The 21,243-nt window shown below is 48.0% G+C and overlaps 1 long non-coding RNA gene across 1 annotated transcript in view; it reads left to right on the top strand.

Moving 5' to 3' along the window:
• The window catches only part of LOC144753780 (uncharacterized), a 30,353-nt gene extending 9,344 nt beyond the window's left edge, over positions 1 to 21,009 (top strand). Inside the window, exons 2-3 of the long non-coding RNA XR_013594529.1 lie at positions 20,072 to 20,218; positions 20,843 to 21,009. This is a non-coding gene — a long non-coding RNA (uncharacterized LOC144753780). The remainder of the gene's footprint in view (positions 1 to 20,071; positions 20,219 to 20,842) is intronic.
• The last annotated feature ends 234 nt before the right edge of the window (positions 21,010 to 21,243 follow it).

Raw genomic sequence — 21,243 nt, 5'->3', positions numbered from 1 at the left:
GCTTTTCCTGTGTCAGACATGGTTACTAGTGAGGTGTAAGTGGTGCACTTACCTACACTAAGTGTTTTCCTACTGTACCTTGCTAGTGAGTTGTAGTCAGGGTGTGCTAATCCCTTCAACCTACAACTACTAAGTTCAGTAGAACTTAATATGCTAAGCTTTTGATTTATATGTACCTAGAGGTACTTGATGTGATCTTTCAATTTGATATAAAGATTGCAATGGTAAAACAACAGCAAGCTCAAATCCGCACCGCTGCTCACCAATGTGAGAAGTTGGCCTGGTAGGGGATGTTTCCAATTCTGGAACCACCTACTACCTGACCAAACAATCCCTTATGGTGTCTGGTTGTAAGTCAACCTTATTAGACAAGCTATCCTAGGGGTAGCATGGACTAAGCAGCCTAAAGGCTTAACTTAAGAGGTCGTGTTAAGCGAGCTGTTTTACCACATACAATCCTGTAATATCAAATGAAAGGACACCACACAAGTATATATTATAAAAATATATGTGTTTATTACTAAAAACAATCCCCAGTATTCTTTATGAATAAAGGGGCACAAGCGTTAAATCAAAAGCACTGTTTAAACATACAAGTTGCACAATTATGGATGAGGGCGGGTGGCCACTCAAACCATATACTAAACAAGTGGTATAAGAGAGGCCACTCGAACAGTGGTTAGGCCTAGGGCCTAGGGAATCGCTGGGAGCAGTCAGGACAAGCAATGCTGAAGTCGGGAATGGCCCTCGGGATTCGGGAGATGTGCGGAAAGCGCACGCATGCACCAATGTTAACCAATGGTGCGTAAAAGTCATAGAGTTAAAGTTTAAGGACACTTCCGCTGAACCTAGAGGAACAAAACTTAACACACAGACCCTAGAGGTGTGCACCAGTGTGGGAACACCGGCGGAGCAAAGTTACCTCACCCACAGGAAGTGGGTGCACAGGGTCGAAGTGGCGTCGGGTTTTGACACGCAGGCTCTTGGTGCTTGGAGCTGAAAGGGCTGCAGGCAGGTTGAAGATGAAGTGTCCGGTGGAGTCCAAGGGTGGACTCAAGTTGTAGAGTACCTGAAAGCAGAGGGGACAGAGTCTGGGTCACTCAGCAGTGACCAGGGTGGAACCAGGACGGAACCAGGCAATGTCGGGCGCAATCAGGTGGTCGTTGAGGAGCTTCTCTCCGCTGTCACGTGGGCTCTGGGGCATCTGCGACGTCCAGGAGCAGGTCACGATCTGTCCCACGCAGGCTCTCACCGTCGGTGCAGTCGGCTTCAAGTTTGGAGCAAACAAGCCTTGGCAAGAGCAATCCACGCGGGATCGGAAGATTGCTTCTCACTCGGACCAGGAAGGTCAGAGTCGGGGCTCCTTTTCAGGGGAGCTGGTGTGGATCTGGAGCAACCAGATTCACGAGTCTTCTTTGTAGTTTCGTCGGCACAGGGACCACTAGCCAGCTGGCAAGTGACCGGGCCAACGCGTTGAGCCAAATAGAGCCAAAGGGCCCCACGCAGCACTCGTCGAGTGTGGAGGGCTGAACTTCGGCTCAGGAGCAGCTCAGGGTGGGGGCTTCTCAAACCCCGGTGCACAGCTTCGAGGGTCACTCGTGGGCTGCACGGTCAGCGTCTCGTGGTCAATTCAAGATGGCGTGCCCCACGCTTCCGGTCGCCTCCACGGGTCTCAGCTCTGCAGGGACTGTGGATCGGGCTGTTGGAAGGCAGGCAAGCTTGATCTCGTCGATCTCAGTTGCTCGAGTTCCGGCGGGAACTGCAACTAAGTAGACGTCGAGGGTTGGATGGTGCCTGCTGCTGCAGGGTGGTCACTCCTTGACCACAAGGGAGATTCTTCGGGCTTCCACGTTGAGATGGAGGTCCAAGGGTCCAGAGTTTCGTTTCTAATGTTTCTTCCAGGAAATCTGATGTGCATTGGCACTGCTCCCACTCTTATTCCAATCTGGGGGGCGTGATTACCTGCTAGGTCCCTCCCTATGGGTGGGACCCAGGAAGGGGGTGGATACACCCCTTTCCTTTGATCCAGGCCGCCCTGGCACGAGGGCTGGAGTGCCCCAGAACCGGTTTGGCCGGATTATGCAAGGGGCAGCCTTGTGCGCCCCAGGCAGTGTCTGGTTTCTTTCAAACCTCCCTGCTACAATCCACTATCTCCTGTCTGGAGGGTGGTGACACCCTCCTGTGACAGGAAACCCTTTGTCCAGGCCCCATCTGCTGAGTTTCGGTCAACTGCAGGGGTCCAGACATTTGTCTGTGGCAGAGGCATCCATTTTGTGGATCTTAAGGTCTTTGGAGAAATTAACCGCATTTAGCAAAGTAACATGTCTTACCCCTCTAGAGGGGTGGAATGCTATCCCCGTCGCCAGAACTGGCGAGGGGATAGTATTCCAAATCGTATGACACCTTACACGACATGTTTTGATAAAGCCAAACCAAAGTTGCTATATAACCGCGAGGATTATAAGGCACTTAAGAGTATATGGTATGGCATTATCCTGAAACAGCTTAGGGAGTTGTTCCCGACAGCTGCAGACAGGCTCAGCTCATGCTAGAGCTCCATCTCACATGAAACCACGCACTCTGCCTCCAGGATTGACGAGGCCTTCCATAGGAGTGGCTCACAGGTTAATATGTGTCCAGATATAGGTTTAGATATAGGTATACTACATCTAAGCAAGGGGTGATTACACCACCTTACCCCAGCTGAGTGATCAGCCAGTTGTGTCAATTTAAGAACCAGCCAGGGGTGGCAAAAGATATGCTACAGCCCCTGGTAGGCCTTGGTGGCCCCTATGCCCTGGGCACCTATAGTGCATTATACAGGGGCTGACAAGGGGTCCATTTCCAATTGGGGTATGTACCTAGGGTACATGGAATCCATTTTACAGAGAGAGCAGATGGCCTGGGGCCCTGATTAGCAGGGAACCAGGTCAACTAAGTCAAAAAACCAGCTAAACACAGGCAAAAAATCCGGGGTAACCATAGTCAGGTAGCCACCTTCCTACACATATGATCCTATGAGCCTCTCTCTCATGGTACCTAGTATCTATCCACTGGTGTAGCTACAAGAAGGCATGGTGGAATTTGAGAACCCTGAAATTGAAACCCCTCCACACACTCCAAAAGCTACCCCCAATGTCACCCCATGCTCGCCAAAGCCAAAACATGCGAGTATACCTAGGCAGCAAACAAGGGTAGGTAACCTCCAGTTCTCAGGACAACTAAAGGCACAGTTTTTGCTGCATCTACATCCAGCCTCTTCCCAGAGGGATAAAAGCAAAGAGCAAAGTCCTGAAAATAGTGATGACCAGTCACATATATTGGCATCGTTGTGCTTGCTGCAGAGAAGGGACACAACAGGAAGGGTAACTAGAAAGCTAGTTTCCACCCCACAGCGAAGGAATGTATATGTTGGAAGGTGGAGTGACTATGTGGATAGGGCTGTAGGTATTGCACAATGGCCTGTATCTCAAGGAGGAGAAGAGGCGTGTTGAAGGACTGAAGACAGTTTACCACCTCTGCAAAAAGAAAAAGGGAACATAATTGTTTCATCAGAGAATGTTCAAGAATGCTATATCGCAGTGAGGGTAGGAGATATGGAAGTGAAGTGAGGAGAGAGGGGTATTACGAGGACTTTTTAGGACAAACCCAGGGAGGTTTTGGGAGATTAACAAATAGGATAGAATTTATATATAAGCATGTGAGATTATGAGTGAAATACTTCAAACCCCAGAGGCTAGGCACCCTATTTACAATGTTGAGATTCAAGAAAGACCCTTTATAGATTTTGGCCACACAAAAAGTGCAAGGAGATTGCCTAAACATATTGATACTAGAGAAAGAGAGTATGATATGCTTTCTAGAGCTAGGAAAACCCGAGCGACAGAGCTTGAGCAGTTGCGATTTCAAACATCCCATTGCTAGCCAGAGAGGATCCAGTGAGGCTATAGTTGGATTGACACTCCTTGATAGAACGGTGCAGCAAATAAGTGTTCAATCAATTTTGCGCAGAGCAGATCTCAGTCCTAGTGAGATTGTAGTTGAAGGACAGCATAGCCGGTACAGTGTTGTAACATATGTAGATAATCTAATATAGTGGACTGAGTGGTAGAAAGAACACAAGGGACGGTGGACTGTTTCTCCTGCATCTCTAAACCTGTTTCATTGCATATAATAGTCTAGCGCGACAAAACCCAGACACCAACCGTCCTATGGTGTCACTGTGTCCCAGATCCTAGAGCAAAAACTTGATCAAACAAAGGTTTCTGGCATCTCGGACGCCGTCGGTACACTCACTTCGGACGCCGTCTTTATTGATACAGGCCGGATTGTGGCCTTGGGTTAATGCCCACCTTATTTTGAAGACGTACCGATTTAAAGGCTTGTGACTTCTTTCTTCGCCAGACCATTTCGGGACACCAGAGAATATCTCTTTTATGAAAACCATTACTCCTCAAAGGCAGATTTGTCCATACTTGCCCCAGATCTTAATAACGCTGGATTCCATCTTCATGTGGCTCGGATTGTGACCTCTCTACCGATATTATTTAACTCAGAAATATCATCCCCAGACATTTGAGGGAACGTCCTTGGACCCATTGAGATTATTGGAATTTGGACCACATTAGGAGTGTCTTTTCAGACCTAATTTTCTGATAATTTATTATTTTCGAATTCGGATTTCTTTGGTGCACGAGGTAGCAGCTGTACTTACAGCATAAGAGAACGTAACAGATTTCTCTCCTTCAACATGGGTATTACCCTGAGAAGCCCTGATGAAGTTTTAAATGAGAACGAAACGCGTTGGCTGAGCTGTATGTTATTTATGAACGATATTCAATAAAGAACTCTTTTTGGAATACTACAGAGCAAATCCCTGGATATTATTTCATTCCTGCGCACACCATTCAAGCTTTTGGACTTAGTGGTAAGCTCCACAAATTAGCCTATGGTCACAAGAAGGGACTTTTGACCCACACGATATGGCGAATGCTGAAGATTATATTCTGTATGGGGAGGGAGATCCAGACTGGTATTACCCCTACATGCGAAAATGTTTACGTGTATTGTAGTAATACACCAGGCAGTACCATTCCCAGCGTTCTACCACCCCCTTACATCAGATGCCCCTGGTATGCAAGGGACACCACATTACGTTCCTTGGCTATAGATGGACAAGAACATCTTTCACTTCTTTAGGGAACACTCTTCCCTTTCACAAGCTTTCTTTTCTTTTCCTCCCTCACCCTAAAAAAACAGTGCTCCGTCCAGTGCGTTGGTCTGCGCCTGGACGTCTGCAGCGGCCCTATGATGAAGCATGCCACTGCATAGTGGGTGAGAGCAGTATTATAAAATCTTTTGATTTTCCTTCTTCTTCTGTTTCTCACTAATTAACTATTCCCACATAGTAGAGGGGTCAGGAACAGAAGAACTTTTCAATTCAAATTAGGTTAACATCCCTGGCCCTGTTTTTCTTAATACGTCAATGCAGCCACAACCAAATTCAAAAATAATATATGTGCCTCAGACACCCTCAAAAAGTACGCAGTCACCAGCACTGCCTCAGTAAACCTACCTAGGACCCTAAATGGCGACTCCACTTCAAAGTGCACAAGTAGGTGTAGGTGTGAGGGGAGTAAATCCTTTCCAGATTAATTCTGTGGTAGGATATATATACAATGAAGGTGCCCACAGAGTATGCTTATGTGTCAAGTCTTGTCAGTAAAGCACTGTCCAGATGAGGAACCCACTGTGACGGTAGCTTACAATGACAAAAGTTATGCATTCCTCATAGAAACAGGAGCAACTAAATTCTGTATTAGAGAGTGAGACCTCCCAATTTCTAACAGATCAGTGTACATATAAGGATTCTCTTGGGAAGGGATAAGGGACCCTTTTACCAAACTAGTGATCTGCACCCGCTGGTCTGTTGGGAAGAGATTTGATGACCAAATGAAATACGACTATTCATTTTGAATCTGATGATACCATAATTTCTTCCACCCTCTGGAGTTTTAGCTTCCATAATCATGCCATTTTCCTCCACCAGAGACCAGGTTAGAGCATGACCTGCTGAAATGGAGGTATTCACTACAGCAATATGTACAATTATAGCGGAGACACCAGAATTACTGGGAACTGAGGTCCAGTTACCCAGCAGCAAGGGCAATACTCTGATGCTAAATTAATATTCCAAATAGAAACTTTAGAGGTAACACCAACCTATGGGGCTTAGAAAGCTAGTGTCAGGATTTAGCCAGTTGCGCCTACATGACTATTTAGAACTACAGCTCCCAAGATCCTTATTCAGCTAACACCTTAAAAAGGAGGGCGGGCTGCAGGACCCTGTGCGTGATTTTGGATTTGCTTGTTCTGTTTCCTACTTCGTTTCCGCATCCTGTTTGCCAAAAAAACGAAGTTCGAGTGGAGTCCCTATCGGAGCGTTCAGATTTGCTCAGTAAGCAGCGCTGGATTCCGGTACCATTACCGTTAGCGCTTCGCTCCTTGTGGGCGTTTTCAGTTATCGTTTGTTTTCTTTCCTGGAGTTCCCCGCACTGTTCGCGGTGGCTGCTGCATTGCTCATCATTGAGGCCGAGCGAGGCGAAGGAGCAGTTTTACACTCGGTGAGTCAGTCCAGTCGGGTGTTACTTATCAATGACTTATTAGAGGCCCTGCAGCTATCGGGCACATATATGTACTTTGAGTTTCCTGGGTTACAGCGAGAGCGGAGTGTTGTGGATGGTTTCTACACACTACTGTTACGAATTGACAGGAGGAGGTGGCTACATTTAAGTGCCAAAGCGGAAAGTAGTGGTGGATAAACCACGCTTTGCCGTATTTGGAGTATTGGGATTTTGATTTGGATTGTGACATTAGTGCTATCTTAAAAGCGGAAGATTGTGGTAGGTCGCCACATCTTACCGTATTTTGGAACATTACCTGGAGTATTCAGCGGAGTGAAGGAACTTCCTGGATATTATTTGATTCACTTGTATTCTTTGGATGAGATAATCCAGCACAGGATATATACAAAGAGTTGGCTCTACTCTTTTTCTAGTTTGGAACTATCAAGAGTTATTGACAGTTTGTTTAAAGGAGAATTTCTAGTCCACGTGCCCTATCTTACAACTGTAGGTGCGTTTGTAGCAAATCTGATTTTATTGCACACCATACCATTTGCTCAGTATGATGGGGTGTTAATGTGTTTTTTATGTTGTTTAGGGAATAGGGAACGATCTGAGTTCATACACAACCTCTGCCGAAGCAGGAGTGATTTGGAGACCCTGAGCCAGGTGAATGGTGGAGAATAACATTAGCGAGAATGAAATGAGAGTAGCATATACCTGTGTGTGTTCTAAAACTGGTGTGTTTTCTTTTTCAGCTTCCCTTTCCCTGCAGTTCCCTTCCTTCCTTTCCCTCGCCCGATCACTCGAACACCCTGTGTATTTTTTGTATATCAGTGTGTTGGTGAGGTCCGGAGGTGGAACATATTTGCTACGATTGGATCCTGCGGAGTGCAACCTGACAGCTAGTGACCACAAGCATGATTTATGGGCATGTGTCATCTTCATTGAGCCTGGAAAATGGTTAGGGAGATATTGGATGCCCAACTGTTTGATGATCCCAAGCAAACGGTTGTAGTTTTCCAAGATGACATACTATTGAGGACTGTGTTAGAAGTAAGGGTGCCCACACCAGGTAGTTTTTAACGCTGTAAGGTAAGCAGATCTGTCACAAGTACCAGCCACTTTCTACTAATGACAATGACACGCCTCATTATGCTGAGACAGTGCAGTTACATCTGCAGAATTACAGGAAACTGCTACATTCCACATTCATGAAGTAATTCCACATTGGGGAATTCCAGAAGTGATCAGATCTGACAATGGCAACCATTTGTGAACACCATATTTGTGCATATCACAACACAGAGATAAAACATAAAGGGAAGGCTATGCGGACGTTGTTAATGGCTGGCGGTAGGACTCTGTGTCCCAGTATTCATTGACTGCAGGAGGAGCAGGAGCCCTGTTCACCCACTCCGCGTCGTACTTTGAAAAGCGCTGTTGCTCCACGGGGTGCAAAGCCCCGGCCAAAGGTGGGCCCATCCGCACCCATCAGAGACCAGAAGAGGCAGGCCTGGGCCCTCCCTGTTGGTGTCTCGGTCAAATCCTTCCACGCCTTCATTGAAATAGTCACAGAAGAGTCTGGAAAGATGCCATGGTATTAGTTCATCATCCTTTTATGGGCACAAGGTACTCCAAGCTGCGTTTCCTGCTATAGGACCAAGCATCTAGCATTTTTTCATTGTCCATGCTGTGTATTGTCCCCTCCTGCACCACATTGTCCTGGTGAAGTTCAGCTAAGCTATAAAAAAAAACATAGATCGGAGGTTGAGCTTGTGGTGCGCCAGCTCTCTCGTTCTCCGGAAAACCAATTGCTCTCCTGCCTATCCAGTCCACCAGAGCGGGCAGACTCTATTCTGACCAGCTCAGAGCTGGTGGGCTCGGTGGCGCCAGCTGAGGGGTCTCCTCATGTATCAACTATTGGGAAAGAATTATTTGATGCCCCTAATACCATGGACAGGGACACAAAGGCGAAAACAGTATTAGTGCCCGTAACTGACTGCACAATAAGACCATTTATTGACCATTTTTTGAAAACCCTTGATTAACAACTTGGAATCCTTTGTGAAGGATACTGCTAATTTATCGCCAAAGTTGAGGGAACCCCGTACCAGGATGACAGAGAGCTCTTGGTAACATTGAACCTTGAGTCTTTGTATACAAACATATCGCAGAGAGGAGCCTGGAGGGTCATGGAGGAGATCCTGTCATCTGAGCCCAAGATCAGCAATGCCCTTTTATCATTCAGTGTCTCGAAGTGGTCCTCAGTGAGAACTACTTTGAGTTTAATAACTGCTACTTTCAGCAAATCCAGGGAGTAAGCATGGGGGCTTTGTGTGCCCCGAGTATAGCTTGTCTATACATGGGGACTTTCGAACAGGTCAACATCTGTAATGAGATGGCCCCTTCCATGAAAACGTTTGAGCTTGGTCTCGATTTATTGATGACATCTTTTTCATATGGAAGGGGGACCAGGACTCTCTGAATGAGTTCATCCTCTGGATCAACGCGGCTGATTGCAACCGGAAGTTCACTGCCCACTCTAGCAATCTCAGAGTGGAGTTTCTCGACATCTGGGTTGAACACCGACAGAATGAGATTTACGTTTCCGTATTTACCAAACCGACTGCGAGGAACACCTTATTGCAGTACGACAGCTTTCACCCTCGCTGCGGATTCGAAGGAACTGTTCTGACATGAAAGACTTTCTCATTCAAGCGGATATACTTAAAGAAAAACTTGCGCACCGCGGCTACCCCCACAAACTGATAAAGGAATCATTTAAACGGGCTAGATACTTCAACCGTGAGACTATGTTCATGCCCAGGGAGAAGGAATCCCTGAATAAACTTGTCTGTGTGACCAGGCACTCCAACCTTAACCATAAACTAAGACAGGCCATAAACTCCTGCTGGCACCTTCTCAATTTGGGCAATGGTGAAGAACATTTCCCTAAACAAATGTTTGCCATTAAGAGAAATAAAATCTTGAAGAACCATCTTGTCAGAGGGAAGTTGCAGGACCTTCCTGCCTCGCTACAGAAAGCCATATGCGGCCCTGGCCCCATGTGAGCAAATAGAGGACGAGCGGGACTCACCCCTACCTTTTACAGTCGATCCCGCCAGTAATGGAGGTAAAGAGTTAACTTCCTCACCTCCCTCCGTCCCACAGGAAACAACGTCAGACGCCATTGGGCCGGACGAATGAGAACGGAGGAGAAGACTGGAAGAGGCAGGACAGCCGGCCTTTAGAAGACTGACGCAAGAGGAGGGTGGGGGCTCGAGGAAGAACGAGGAAGATGCTGAAAACCACGAGGGGGAGACGGAATACCGACCGGAGTCTGCAGGAAACGGGAGGACCGAAGACGTCGCGTAGAGTGAAGAAGAAGGGGAGGACGTGGACCGCTGGTGTGAAGACTGGTGGACGCCCCCAGAGGATGCTGAAAGGCTGCCGCAACGATGCTGTGAGTCAACTGGGGGAGGGGGGCTGGAAAGGGAGGGCACGCAATCTCTGAATTTGCACAACCCTAGAAACCTCCTTTAACCCCTTCACGGTTTTCCTTTTGTTTTGTCATTGAGAACCAGTATTTGAATAATGCTCGCAACTGCAATCTTGAGTTTGTTTATTGTTGGGCACGAGAATTAGAACTTTAGGCCCTAGGATTTTGGGGGCAACTGCTCTTTTATCATTTTGGCCCGAGAATTAGAACTGTGTGCCCTAGGAGTTTGGGGGCAACTGCTCTTGTATAATTTTGACTGAATCCTAACTATCCCTGATTAGAAGGCAAGGGGAACATACACCCCGTTCAGGAACAGAGAGCCTAGGGCCATATGTATCATACTACCGTTTTGCGAATCCAAATAGCGAATTTTAAGGAATCGCTATTTGGAATTCGCAAAACGGTATGTATGTACAAAATCGCTTTTCAATAGCGATTCCTTAGCATTCCTAATTTGCGATTAGCAAATTGCTAATCGCAAATTACCCATTCATTTCCATGGGCCAGGAGGCCCATAGGAATGAAAGTGCAATTTGCGATTAGCAATTTGCTAATCGCAAATTAGGAATTTTTTCAAGGGTGCAGGGGTGTCTCAAGAACACCCTGCTGCACCCCTGAAAAAGACAGTTGGGGGCATATGGCGCACATACATGCCCTAAGGGCATGTATGGGCGTCATATGGCACCTTTGTTTTTTTGTAAAAAAGCTTTTTGAAAAGAATTCGCAACTTACCACCAACTAGAAGTTGGTGGTAATTTGCGAATCCTTAATGGCAATTTTTGAATATTTTTTGTTTGATACATTGCATTTAAGGAATCGCAAAATTTGCGATTCCTTAAGTGCAATCGCAAAATAAGGAATAGCAAATTTTGCAATTCCTTATTTTGCATCAAACATGTTTGATACATACCATTTATCTAATTAGCATTCGCAAAGGCCGAAATTCGCAGAATTTCGTCCTTTGCGAATGCTAATTAGCTTGATACATATGGCCCTAAGTCTTTTCCTTTCAAATAAGAAGGGAGATAGATTCCCTCCAACTTGTTCGTTTTCTTTGCACTTTGGGTGTGGTGACGGCAATATAATTACAGACAGGACAGACTACTGACCGCTCTTTCTTTCTTTTGGAGACACTCTGGGAGGCAACCCAGACCCCGAAATCCGCAAGAAGACGAAAAGAGGACCGGACATCTCCTCACCCAGAGAACATCCCATTCATACAACAACCCAATAACATCCTGACTTTCTTGTCTCCTCTCTGTAAATCTCAATAAACCTACACCATTCAACCACCACGACGGCCTCAGAGTTTCTATTTCCACCCATCCCTCCGACACCCCATTAAAGACAACTATCGATGTGGCAACTGTCAGGCCTGCCCCAATAATGCCTTAGCTGGAGACACGATCCAAACCCCCTGAATGGACTGTTTCCTTGGCAAAAATGACCAACGGTCGCACTTCCAACACTTCCCCCCTCACCGGACTCCATGAATATCTGGAACTTACCTTCAGTTCCCTGATCTGTACCCAAAACTGGAGGAGCCATAGACCCTAGGGCTATGGATAATTGATGGAGAATGCCGGGACCTATGGACTGGTCCAGGCGCTTCATCCTTTTCCTGTTATACTTTTTTGAAAAATTATTGCTGCATTATTTTTTCGTATTTTCTATTTTTTATTTATTATTTTTTTCTGATTAAGCTCTACTCGTTTGAGGCCGTTTGAGCTTAGTTGCTGTCCTTTAAGATGCCCGCTGTGCTAATGAAAAATTTCCTAGCTATCGTAACGGAAAGTTTCAATTCTATTAAGGACAAGGAGGCGAGGATTATGCAGTCCTTTCTTCTCTTTATTAAAATAGCAAATTTAAAGTGGACCAATAAGAAAACTTTATAGAAACTTCAACTCCCATGAGCACATGGGCCACAGTGTCCATAACAACTGCCATCCAATCACGGGGCTGTCCACTGTATAACCGGTCCTGACGTCCCTTCCGCTTCCTCTTCTTCTCTGCGAGGAAAGATTCCCAGGGCGTACATCATTCCTTCTGGTCTTGTCCTAAACCAATATAAGACAAACCGTTATCTTGATTCCTTTCCGTATACGGAAGCAGAGAATGCGGTATACAGAGCTGCATAACCAGGTAACATTTGAAAATGTGTCATAAACAAGCTTAGAATAGTCACATATGCCAACAATCCTGATAATGAAAATTCCAATAGTCTCACAATCAACTTGAAAAACAAATACAGTTGCATTAACATCGTCAAACCCATTCGAAAGGTTACTTACTGAGATTACGGAGACTCCGGGTGGGGGAAACCATCAAGTCTCGAGAGGGATAATCCTCGCCTCCTTGTCCTTAATGTTATGTTATGTTATGTTATTTTTATTTTATATAGCGCGCGGATGCCGCAGCCAAGTGGCGTCCCGGCGCTTTGGAGGATTGAATAACACAACACATCAGAGAAGATCAGAGAAAAACAGGGTCTAAACTGTGGAAAAGAGGAAGGTTTTTAAAGCCCTCCTGAAAGGGAGCAAGTCAGGGATGGAGCGGAGAGGAGCCGGCAGAGAGTTCCAAAGGACTGCCGCCTGCACGGAAAACGAACGTCCACCCATTCTAGCTTTTTTTAAACGTGGCACAATGGCAAGATTTAATCCAGCAGAGCGAAGGGCTCTGGCAGGGACATAGTGAAGAATCGTCTGTGAAAGGATAGGAGGGGAGGCTAATTTAAGAATTTTAAAAGTCAAGCATAAAGCTTTAAACTTAATACGTTGCCCTACCGGTAGCCAGTGGAGATCTTGAATAGTTCGACGAGCCGAGACAAACTTTGGGAGGCCGACTAGCATCCTGGCCGCCGCGTTTTGGACCCTCTGAAGGCGGGAAAGCTCGGCCTGATTTAGGCCCAAAAACAGAGAGCTGGCATAGTCCAGTCTGGTAAGAACCAGAGCTTGGACTATAATCTGTCTAGTCTCCGCATCGAAGAACTTAAAAATAGGCCGAAGACACTGCAGAGTACCTAAGCATGTACCAGCCACACGTTTAGTGTGGGAGGTAAACGAAAGCTTATCGTCAAACCACACCCCGAGGTTTCTGACTTCAGTCACGGGGGTGGGGACAGGGCCTAATTCAGAGGGCCACCATTGATCTCCCCATAATCCGCTTTCCCTACCAAAAATAATGACCTCAGTCTTGGAGGCATTAAGTTGGAGTCGATTGTTCGCCATCCAGCCAGCCACGGCTTTTAGAGCTGACTGAAAGGTGGGGGCATCCATGTTGGAATCGCCGTTGAGTGCCACCGCCAGCTGCGTGTCATCGGCGTATGACACCAAGGAGAGACCAAAGCGCTGGACTACCTCCGCCAATGGCTGAACATACAAATTAAATAAGGTAGGGCTAAGAGCCGATCCTTGGGGGACACCCTGAAGTATGGGGCGAGGAGCAGAGACAAAAGGGGGTGTAGATACTTTGAAGCCCCGATCCTTAAGAAAGGAACGAAACCACTCAAGTGCCACCTCACCAACTCCAGCCTCCACCAGACGATGTAAAAGAATCTGGTGGGACACCGTATCAAAGGCGGCACTGAGATCCAAAAGGATCAGTGCCGCCGTCTGCCCCTGGTCCAACAGCTTCCTGATGTGCTCCACCACAGCCAAGAGAGCAGTCTCGGTGCTATGACCTGCACGGAATCCGTTCTGGGAGTTGTCCAGTATATTCGACTCCTGCAGGTGAGATGATAAGATATAATTAGCATGCGCTTCTGCTAACTTGGCTGACCAGGGGAGTAGGGAAATGGGTCGATAGTGTTCTGGCTTAGTAGGATCCAAGGCGGGTTTTTTAAGAATAGGAATAACCGTCGCCTGTTTCCAAGCCTTAGGAACACTGCCCGTGCTGAAGGACATATTAATGAGATTATGCAAGGCAGGATAGCAACATTCAGCAAGTTCCCGGAATTGAATAGGTCTCATGGGGTCATCCGGGGAACCGGATTTGACTTTAATCGTCAAGGCTTTAAACTCATCCAAAGTCGGGCTGGGAATAATCAGCAATGGTTTGGAAACCAATGATGTAGGCATATTCTCCCTGATGGAAAGATGAGAGAATGACCTATAAATGGTCTCCACCTTTTCGACAAAGAACGAGGCCAGATCCTCGCAGTGTGCCATGGAGGGTTCGAGAGTAGCAGAGTTAATCCTTTTGCTTGTAAGGTCCCTACACACCCTGAAGATGACCTTGGTGGGATTAGTGCTGTTCTTTATCTCCTGGGAGTAAAGAATTGTAATAGAATTGAAACTTTCCGTTACGATAGCTAGGAAATTTTTCATTCTATGTCAGGACGGAGGCGAGGATTATGCAGGTTTAAAGCCTGTCCATCACCAATTCTGCTGCACCATAGATGGGTTTGAAGTAAAATTTCTTGAATATGGACTCGGAAGACCAGTCCGCTGCGGCCATAATATCCTCTAAGCGGCCGCCAACCTGAATAGCCTTAGAAGCCATTGCTCCTCTCGTGGAGTGAGCTCCGAATCTGGTCACGTCCACCCCTGCCTCAGTCATGATCCAACGGACCCACCTGGCGATGGTTGGAGAGGAAACCGCCTTGAACGGCTTTTGCAAAGCAATGAGGAGTTGACGTTCTCCCGGGAGGCGGTATTCTGACGTCAAGTCCTCATACGCCTTGAGGCATCGTACCACACAGAGTTTGGGTTGATCTGGAAAAATAGGGTAAGATACCGACCTGATATTAGTCTTGTTTCTTCTAGCCACCGTAAAGGTGACTCCTTGCGGGGTGAACGCCCGTGCAGTAATGTCCAAGGCTCTGACATCTGAGACACGCTTGCACGAGACCAAACAGAGCAAGATTGCCAACTTGGCAGATAACTTCTTTCTGGAGAGATATTGATTGTCCCTCCAAGAACAGAGGAAACGGATAACGATATTGACGTCCCAGAGGGAGTCATATCTGGGCTCCGGGGGTTTAGACAATCTAGCACCCTTCATCAACTTACAAACCCAAGGGTGCTCTCCTGCCGGTCTCCCATCGATATGGGCATGCCCAGCCGAAATGGCTGATCGGAAAGAATTGATAGACCGATAGGCCAGTCCTGATTGGGCTAATTCAGCTAGAAAATTCAAGATGTGGCTAACATCCGCCCCCACGGGATCGGTATGTCTTCCCAAACACCAATGACGCCACCGCTGCCAAGCCGAGCGGTACCTCTTGACCGTCCCAGGAGCCCAGGCTCTACGGATGAGGTCCTCAGCGTCTGCCGAAAGGCGTCCGTCCTGCCAGTGTCCCCTGAAATCCTCCATGCCATGAGTCGCAAGGCCACCTGGGTCACCAGAGGATGAGGTTCCCCATGAGGGCCCGAGAGCAACGAAGGGAACAAGGGCAGTAAAATGAGACAATCCCATGACAGTTCCAACAGAGAGGGGAACCATGCCTGAGCCCTCCTGAAGGGCGTCACCAGGATCATGGAAGCTTGTTGACGGCGAACCTGAGCTGCCACCCGTGGAATCATGAGAAAGGGGGGAAACGCATACGTTTGTTCCTGAGCCCAATCCTGCAAGAACGCGTCGACTGCCGACGCTTCCGGATCCGGTCTCCAACTCACGAATCTCGGGAGTTGTCGATTGAGCCGGGATGCAAACAGGTCCATCGAACATGGACCCCACCTGACCATCAAAGCCAGGAAGACCGATCGCTCCAGTCGCCAGTCGCTGAAATCTTGGAAGTACCTGGATTGCCAGTCCGCAATGGAGTTCTGCCTGCCCGGCAAATACTCTGCCGTCACTGAGATCTGTTTCTCCAGACAATAATGCCAAAAATCCTTCGCCAGGTTCGCCAAGGCCCGAGATCGTGGGCCGCCCAGGCGATTGATATACTGTACTGCTGACACATTGTCCATGCGTAGCAGAATGCAGCACGATACCTGGTTCCGTGTAAGGGATCTCACCGCGAAGGAACCCGCCAGGAGTTCCAGACAATTGATGTGGAGGTGAAGCTCCTCCTCCGACCACCGACCTCCCATCGTGATGTCGCCACAGCGAGCACCCCAGCCCGATCTGCTGGCATCCACCTCGATGACCAGATCCGGGCTGGAACCGAAAATCGCTCTCCCATTCCACGCACTCATGTGCTCTATCCACTACGGCAATTCCGTTCTCGTTTCCTCCGTGAGGGAGATGAGTTCGGAGTACGTGAGCCCCTTCCTGAGGTGCAGCGCCTTCAATCGCTGCAGGGCCCTGTAGTGAAGAGGGCCCGGGAAGATCGCTTGGATCGAGGAGGAGAGGAGACCCACGATTCGAGCCAACTGGCGTAGAGAAATTCTGTCCTTCCGGAGGACGCGGGAGAGCTCTTTGCGGATTTTGGTTACTTTCTGAGAGGGGAGGCTGAGGGAGGCCGATACCGAGTCTATCTGGAATCCCAGAAACGTAATCCGAGTCGACGGTCGGAGTTCGGACTTCTGGACGTTTATCACAAAGCCCAAGTCCTGAAGTAATGCAATAGTCAATCGAATGCCCCTCTCGCGAAGGGTCTCCACCACCGGTCGAAGGAGTTTCGTAAAGCACCATGGGGCCGACGATAGGCCGAAGGGCAGAGCTTGAAACTCGAAGATCGTGTCGTTCCAAAGAAACTGGAGGAATCTCCGGTGTGGTGGGAAGATCGGAACCGTTAGGTAGGCGTCCTTCAAGTCCAGACGCACCATCCAGTCCCCTTGGAGGAGAAGATCGCGAAGCAGCTGGATCCCCTCCATCTTGAAGTGGCGGTACACCTGCCACTCGTTGAATTCCCGCAAGTTTATTACCGGGCGAAAACCTATGTCCTTCTTTTGGACTAGGAAGATGTTGCTTAAGAAGCCCGCAGGGTGTAACTGTGATATGCGGATCGCCCCTTTCCTGAGGAGATCTGCTACTTCGTTGTTGATCAGGACCCTGTCTTCCGAAGAAAAGACGAGGGGGCGAGGGCGAACCCCCTGACGAGGAGTTCCGTAGAATTCTATCTGGAAACCTCGCACCGTTTGGAGAACCCAAGGGTCTGAAGTGATCTTGCACCAGTTGTGAAAGTGGTCCTGTAACCTCCCCCCCAAAATGGACGGGGAAAAAAGGGTAACACTCACCGGATGGATCTCCAGGTGCATTGGCTCCGCCACGGTAGCCTCTGCCGTGCCCTTTGCCGGCGCCTCTACTGGGGTAGCAATTTCCCTGTCGGCCGTCGTTCCATCCATTGTTACGACGCTGCTGGTTTTTATTGTTGGGGCCTTGCTGAAATTGTCGGCCGGAGGAGCGACCCCTACCTCTTCCGGCCCCTCCAAAAACCCGCCCGGGAAAAATCTTTTTAATTGACGTTTGTGCCCTATCTAAGGCAGAAAAAGTAGTGACGAACTTGTTCAATTCTTTGATAAATGGCTCGCCAAACAGTTTACCCTGTGCAATGGGTCCCGCTTCTGAGGTGGCCGGGTCTCCGAGCTTAGGGTCAATTTTAATGAGGAGAGACCGCCTCCGCTCCGCCGCTAATGCACAATTCGCGTTGCCCAAAAAGCATAGGGCTCGATGGGCCCAACCTGCCACGATCTCCGTGGACATCGCAGTCCCCGACTCCTTGGCCCTCTCGGCCAGCTGGATGATCTGAGTTACAGGTCCCACTGCGTCCAGGAGCTTATCCTGGCAGTTGCGCCAGGAGCGGTCTATACCCTTCTTGGGGTCTCTCATGAATTTGACAAAAAACGCGCAGAGCTTTTCATCAATATCCGGGGTGACCGCCACCCTGCCTTCTAATTTCGGGCGAGGGCACTCGCCCCGCATGCGGGTTCTAACTTCCCTTTCAAGGGGTTGGCGAACTTTGCTCGCAACATATTTCGCCACCTTAGGATCAGGAATCCACTCCGATGATCTAGGATGGTAAATTCTGGTTGGATCAAACATGTCAGAGTATTTATCTTCACCCTCCTGGGATTCTGAGGAATGAGACGCCGGGCGCCAAGGTCGACCCGAGTAATCATGCTCATCCCCCGAGGAGGCGTCGTCATCAGAAACACCCTCTCCCTCCACGGGGAAACCATCCTCCTGGTCTGTGTCTGGGGCGACCTCGTCGCCATCCTCTCCGGGGTAAAATCCCACCCGGCAGGGTATATTCTTTAACGTCCGCGCACTCTTACGTAAAGAGTCTCTGAGACGATCAAACTCTTCCAGGTGCCCCGCGTGACGTTTAACTGAGACTTTGCCCCCACCCTGCCCTCCTTTGGGGCCACGGTCGACAGGCGCTGAGCCCCCAAACACCCCGGGGATGCTCTGGGCGAGTGCGTCCACTCTCTCCCTCAGCGGCGCCAGGACAGAGTCCAGCGCCTGCGAAAGCGCGCGACCAACCGCAGGCGGCAAGGGTTGGGAGACGCAAATCTCCTCCGCCTCCTGAATGGAGGTATTTAACTGCTCACTAGACTGCATATTGGAGGGTGTGAGCACTTAACACCTCTTAACTTTAATGAGGTAGCCCCCTCGCCGGTGCTCAGGACGTAATTTGCCTGGAAAAACCTGTCAAAGCAGGTGCGGTACTACTGAGTGGCCACTAGGTGGCGTAGCGCCGAAGCGCGCGTTAAAATCACCGAAGCCGAAGCCGGTGTCTGGCGAGGGTTGGTGAGGCGGAGAGCACTCCTGCCTCAGCGCGCCTGTGATCCGAGCGAAGACCGCGAGCGCAGCCGTTCACCAGAGGCGGGCGCCCTACAGAGCCAGGGAAGCGCTGAAGCGCGCTCCACACGCTCCACGATTCAGCGGCAGAGACGGCGCAAGCAGCGCCTGTCGCTCGTCACGCTGCCACTAAAACGCTGACACGCAGCGATAACAATTAGCACAATATGGCAAAACCACAGAAGCAGAATACTGCACAGGATAAACTCGATTATAAAACAGCACAATACGTCAGAAAAAAATGTGAAATGACTTATCTGACGAGCAAAGAAGAAAGAGGAAGAGGAAGGGACGTCAGGACCGGTTATACAGTGGACAGCCCCGTGATTGGATGGCAGTTGTTATGGACACTGTGGCCCATGTGCTCATGGGAGTTGAAGTTTCTATAAAGTTTTCTTATTGGTCCACTTTAAATTTGCTATTTTAATAAAGAGAAGAAAGGACTGCATAATCCTCGCCTCTGTCCTGACATAGAATTGTACCCTCCCTGAGGCCGTTGGTAGTCTGCTTTCCTTGTTTATTAACCTGACGCCTCCGCACGTAATGAGGCTGATGCACTAGCGTTTAAAATGGGCTGGACGCACCGATAGTACCACGCTCTTTTCAGAACGTCTGGCGAGCAAGGAGGCTTGTTTTTGAGCCCCTGCTGTATTTGGAAAGACGAATACCTATCGATAAGTGGGCCACTGATTTGAGTTGGCTGTGACCTGGTACCCGGGCTATAGGAATGCCGCTTACGGCCGGGTTAAGCTGCCCCATTACATATCTATGGGCAGCCACTTTGTTATCCTTTGTAAACTCAACCCACTAATGTGCGGTGCACCTTTGTTAGTGCTTTGATTGCGGTGGGACTGTCCTGTTTCCCAGCACTCTAGGTGCCTATCCCTGCTTATAAGAACAGCGATATTTGTCACGCTCTTAACTTCTGGCGTTCTACCGAACGCAAAAAGTTTTTCTTTCTTTCCTTTATAAATTGCCTACAGGGGCTCCACTGCCTGAAGTGTTTAGGGGGGAGCCTGGACATTTGGATACCTAGCCGCATTTATAATTTGTTTTATCGTTCAAGTCTTGGCCTCCACTGTAGAAGTGGGCACCCTGCCATCGTAGAAGGAATTGCATTGGTCTGCGCGCCCGTTAACACCCTTAAAAACTTATCTCTGGCTAGTTGGTCCGAAGCCTGGGTCATGGGGGGCTTTTCTTGATAAACATCCAAGGCCTCCCTGAGCTTTACATTTCTGCGCTTTCTTTCTGTGCCTTTCAGATTCACTCCATGTTATTCAGCCGATGAATCTCCCGACTACCTGAAATAGCCGGATCCGCCCTACCACTGACACCTTTCCGTTCTCTTCGGCCTTGAGAAAGAAGCCTTGTCAATATTGTGGAAAAGAACCCACCGTGATTTTACCTGGTAGGTTCTTCCTTTTCCCACCTTTAGGCAGAGGGTTGTAGCGATTGTATGCAGGATGTGCTTACCTCTTTGGCACCCTTTAGAGAGAGTTTTAAACATGTTTCCTTTTATTCATTATGTTTTCTCTTTAGAACCTTGTTGAGAAGCCTCATTTGCTGGGTTTTTCCTACGTCGCCCTCGTTCTAGAAATAACCTATGGCGATTGGCGCTTTCCTAATTATGGGAATGCGACCTGAGATTATATACAAATCTTATTGATCAACTGTGGGATTGGTATAGATCTTTAACCTATAGCCTGCTATCTGTTCTTAATTTTGGATTTTTGTTTTTTGACACTGGCATCGACACAGCACTTTTTCTTTACTTATGACCCTCTGTCTGAAATGTGTCTTTTATGTCTCTCCCTATGAGTGTTGGATAATGGCTATTTTGTGCACTTTGTTGTTTCATATGTGTCATTTTAAAACACTCTATTCCAGTTTGATATTATGTGTATATATGAATTGTTGTTTTCCCGGAGCCTATCAAGGAGCATTTTGTGATTAATGATCTAAGTAAGAATCTATAGTCTGTTAGCATTAGTAATTATCCTGAAATGTGTGTTCCTTCTTCTCATATCTGCAGGTGCTTTGTCCCACTACCTATTGTCCATCTCCGCCCTGATGAAGGTGTAGCCCCGGCTGGGGCAACACATCGAAACGCACGTTGGCGTTGTTCGTGTGGGGGCAGCTGGATTGTATCTGCCCCTCTGATGATTTTATTCCACTCTGTCATCTGACCATCTTGTGGCTGTTATGCACAATTTTTAATATCATTTGTGCCTTGAATTGTGTGAGTGATGTGTGAGTTATTATGATGAATCTTAGGAATGCATGATGGTATGAGTGTGATGTGTGAATCAGGTGTGTGGGACTTGATTTATTGATTTTTGTCTTATTAAATGATGGCGTGGTTTGATAACCATGTTGTGTATTTATAAATTGATGACATATTTCTTTAAGAATAAATAACATTATTATATATTT

Source organism: Lissotriton helveticus, chromosome 5_1 (assembly GCF_964261635.1).
Source record: "Lissotriton helveticus chromosome 5_1, aLisHel1.1, whole genome shotgun sequence".
NCBI lineage: Eukaryota > Metazoa > Chordata > Amphibia > Caudata > Salamandridae > Lissotriton > Lissotriton helveticus.
The sequence above is the reverse complement of the archived record's forward strand: the minus strand, read 5'-3'. Positions and strand labels throughout refer to the sequence as shown.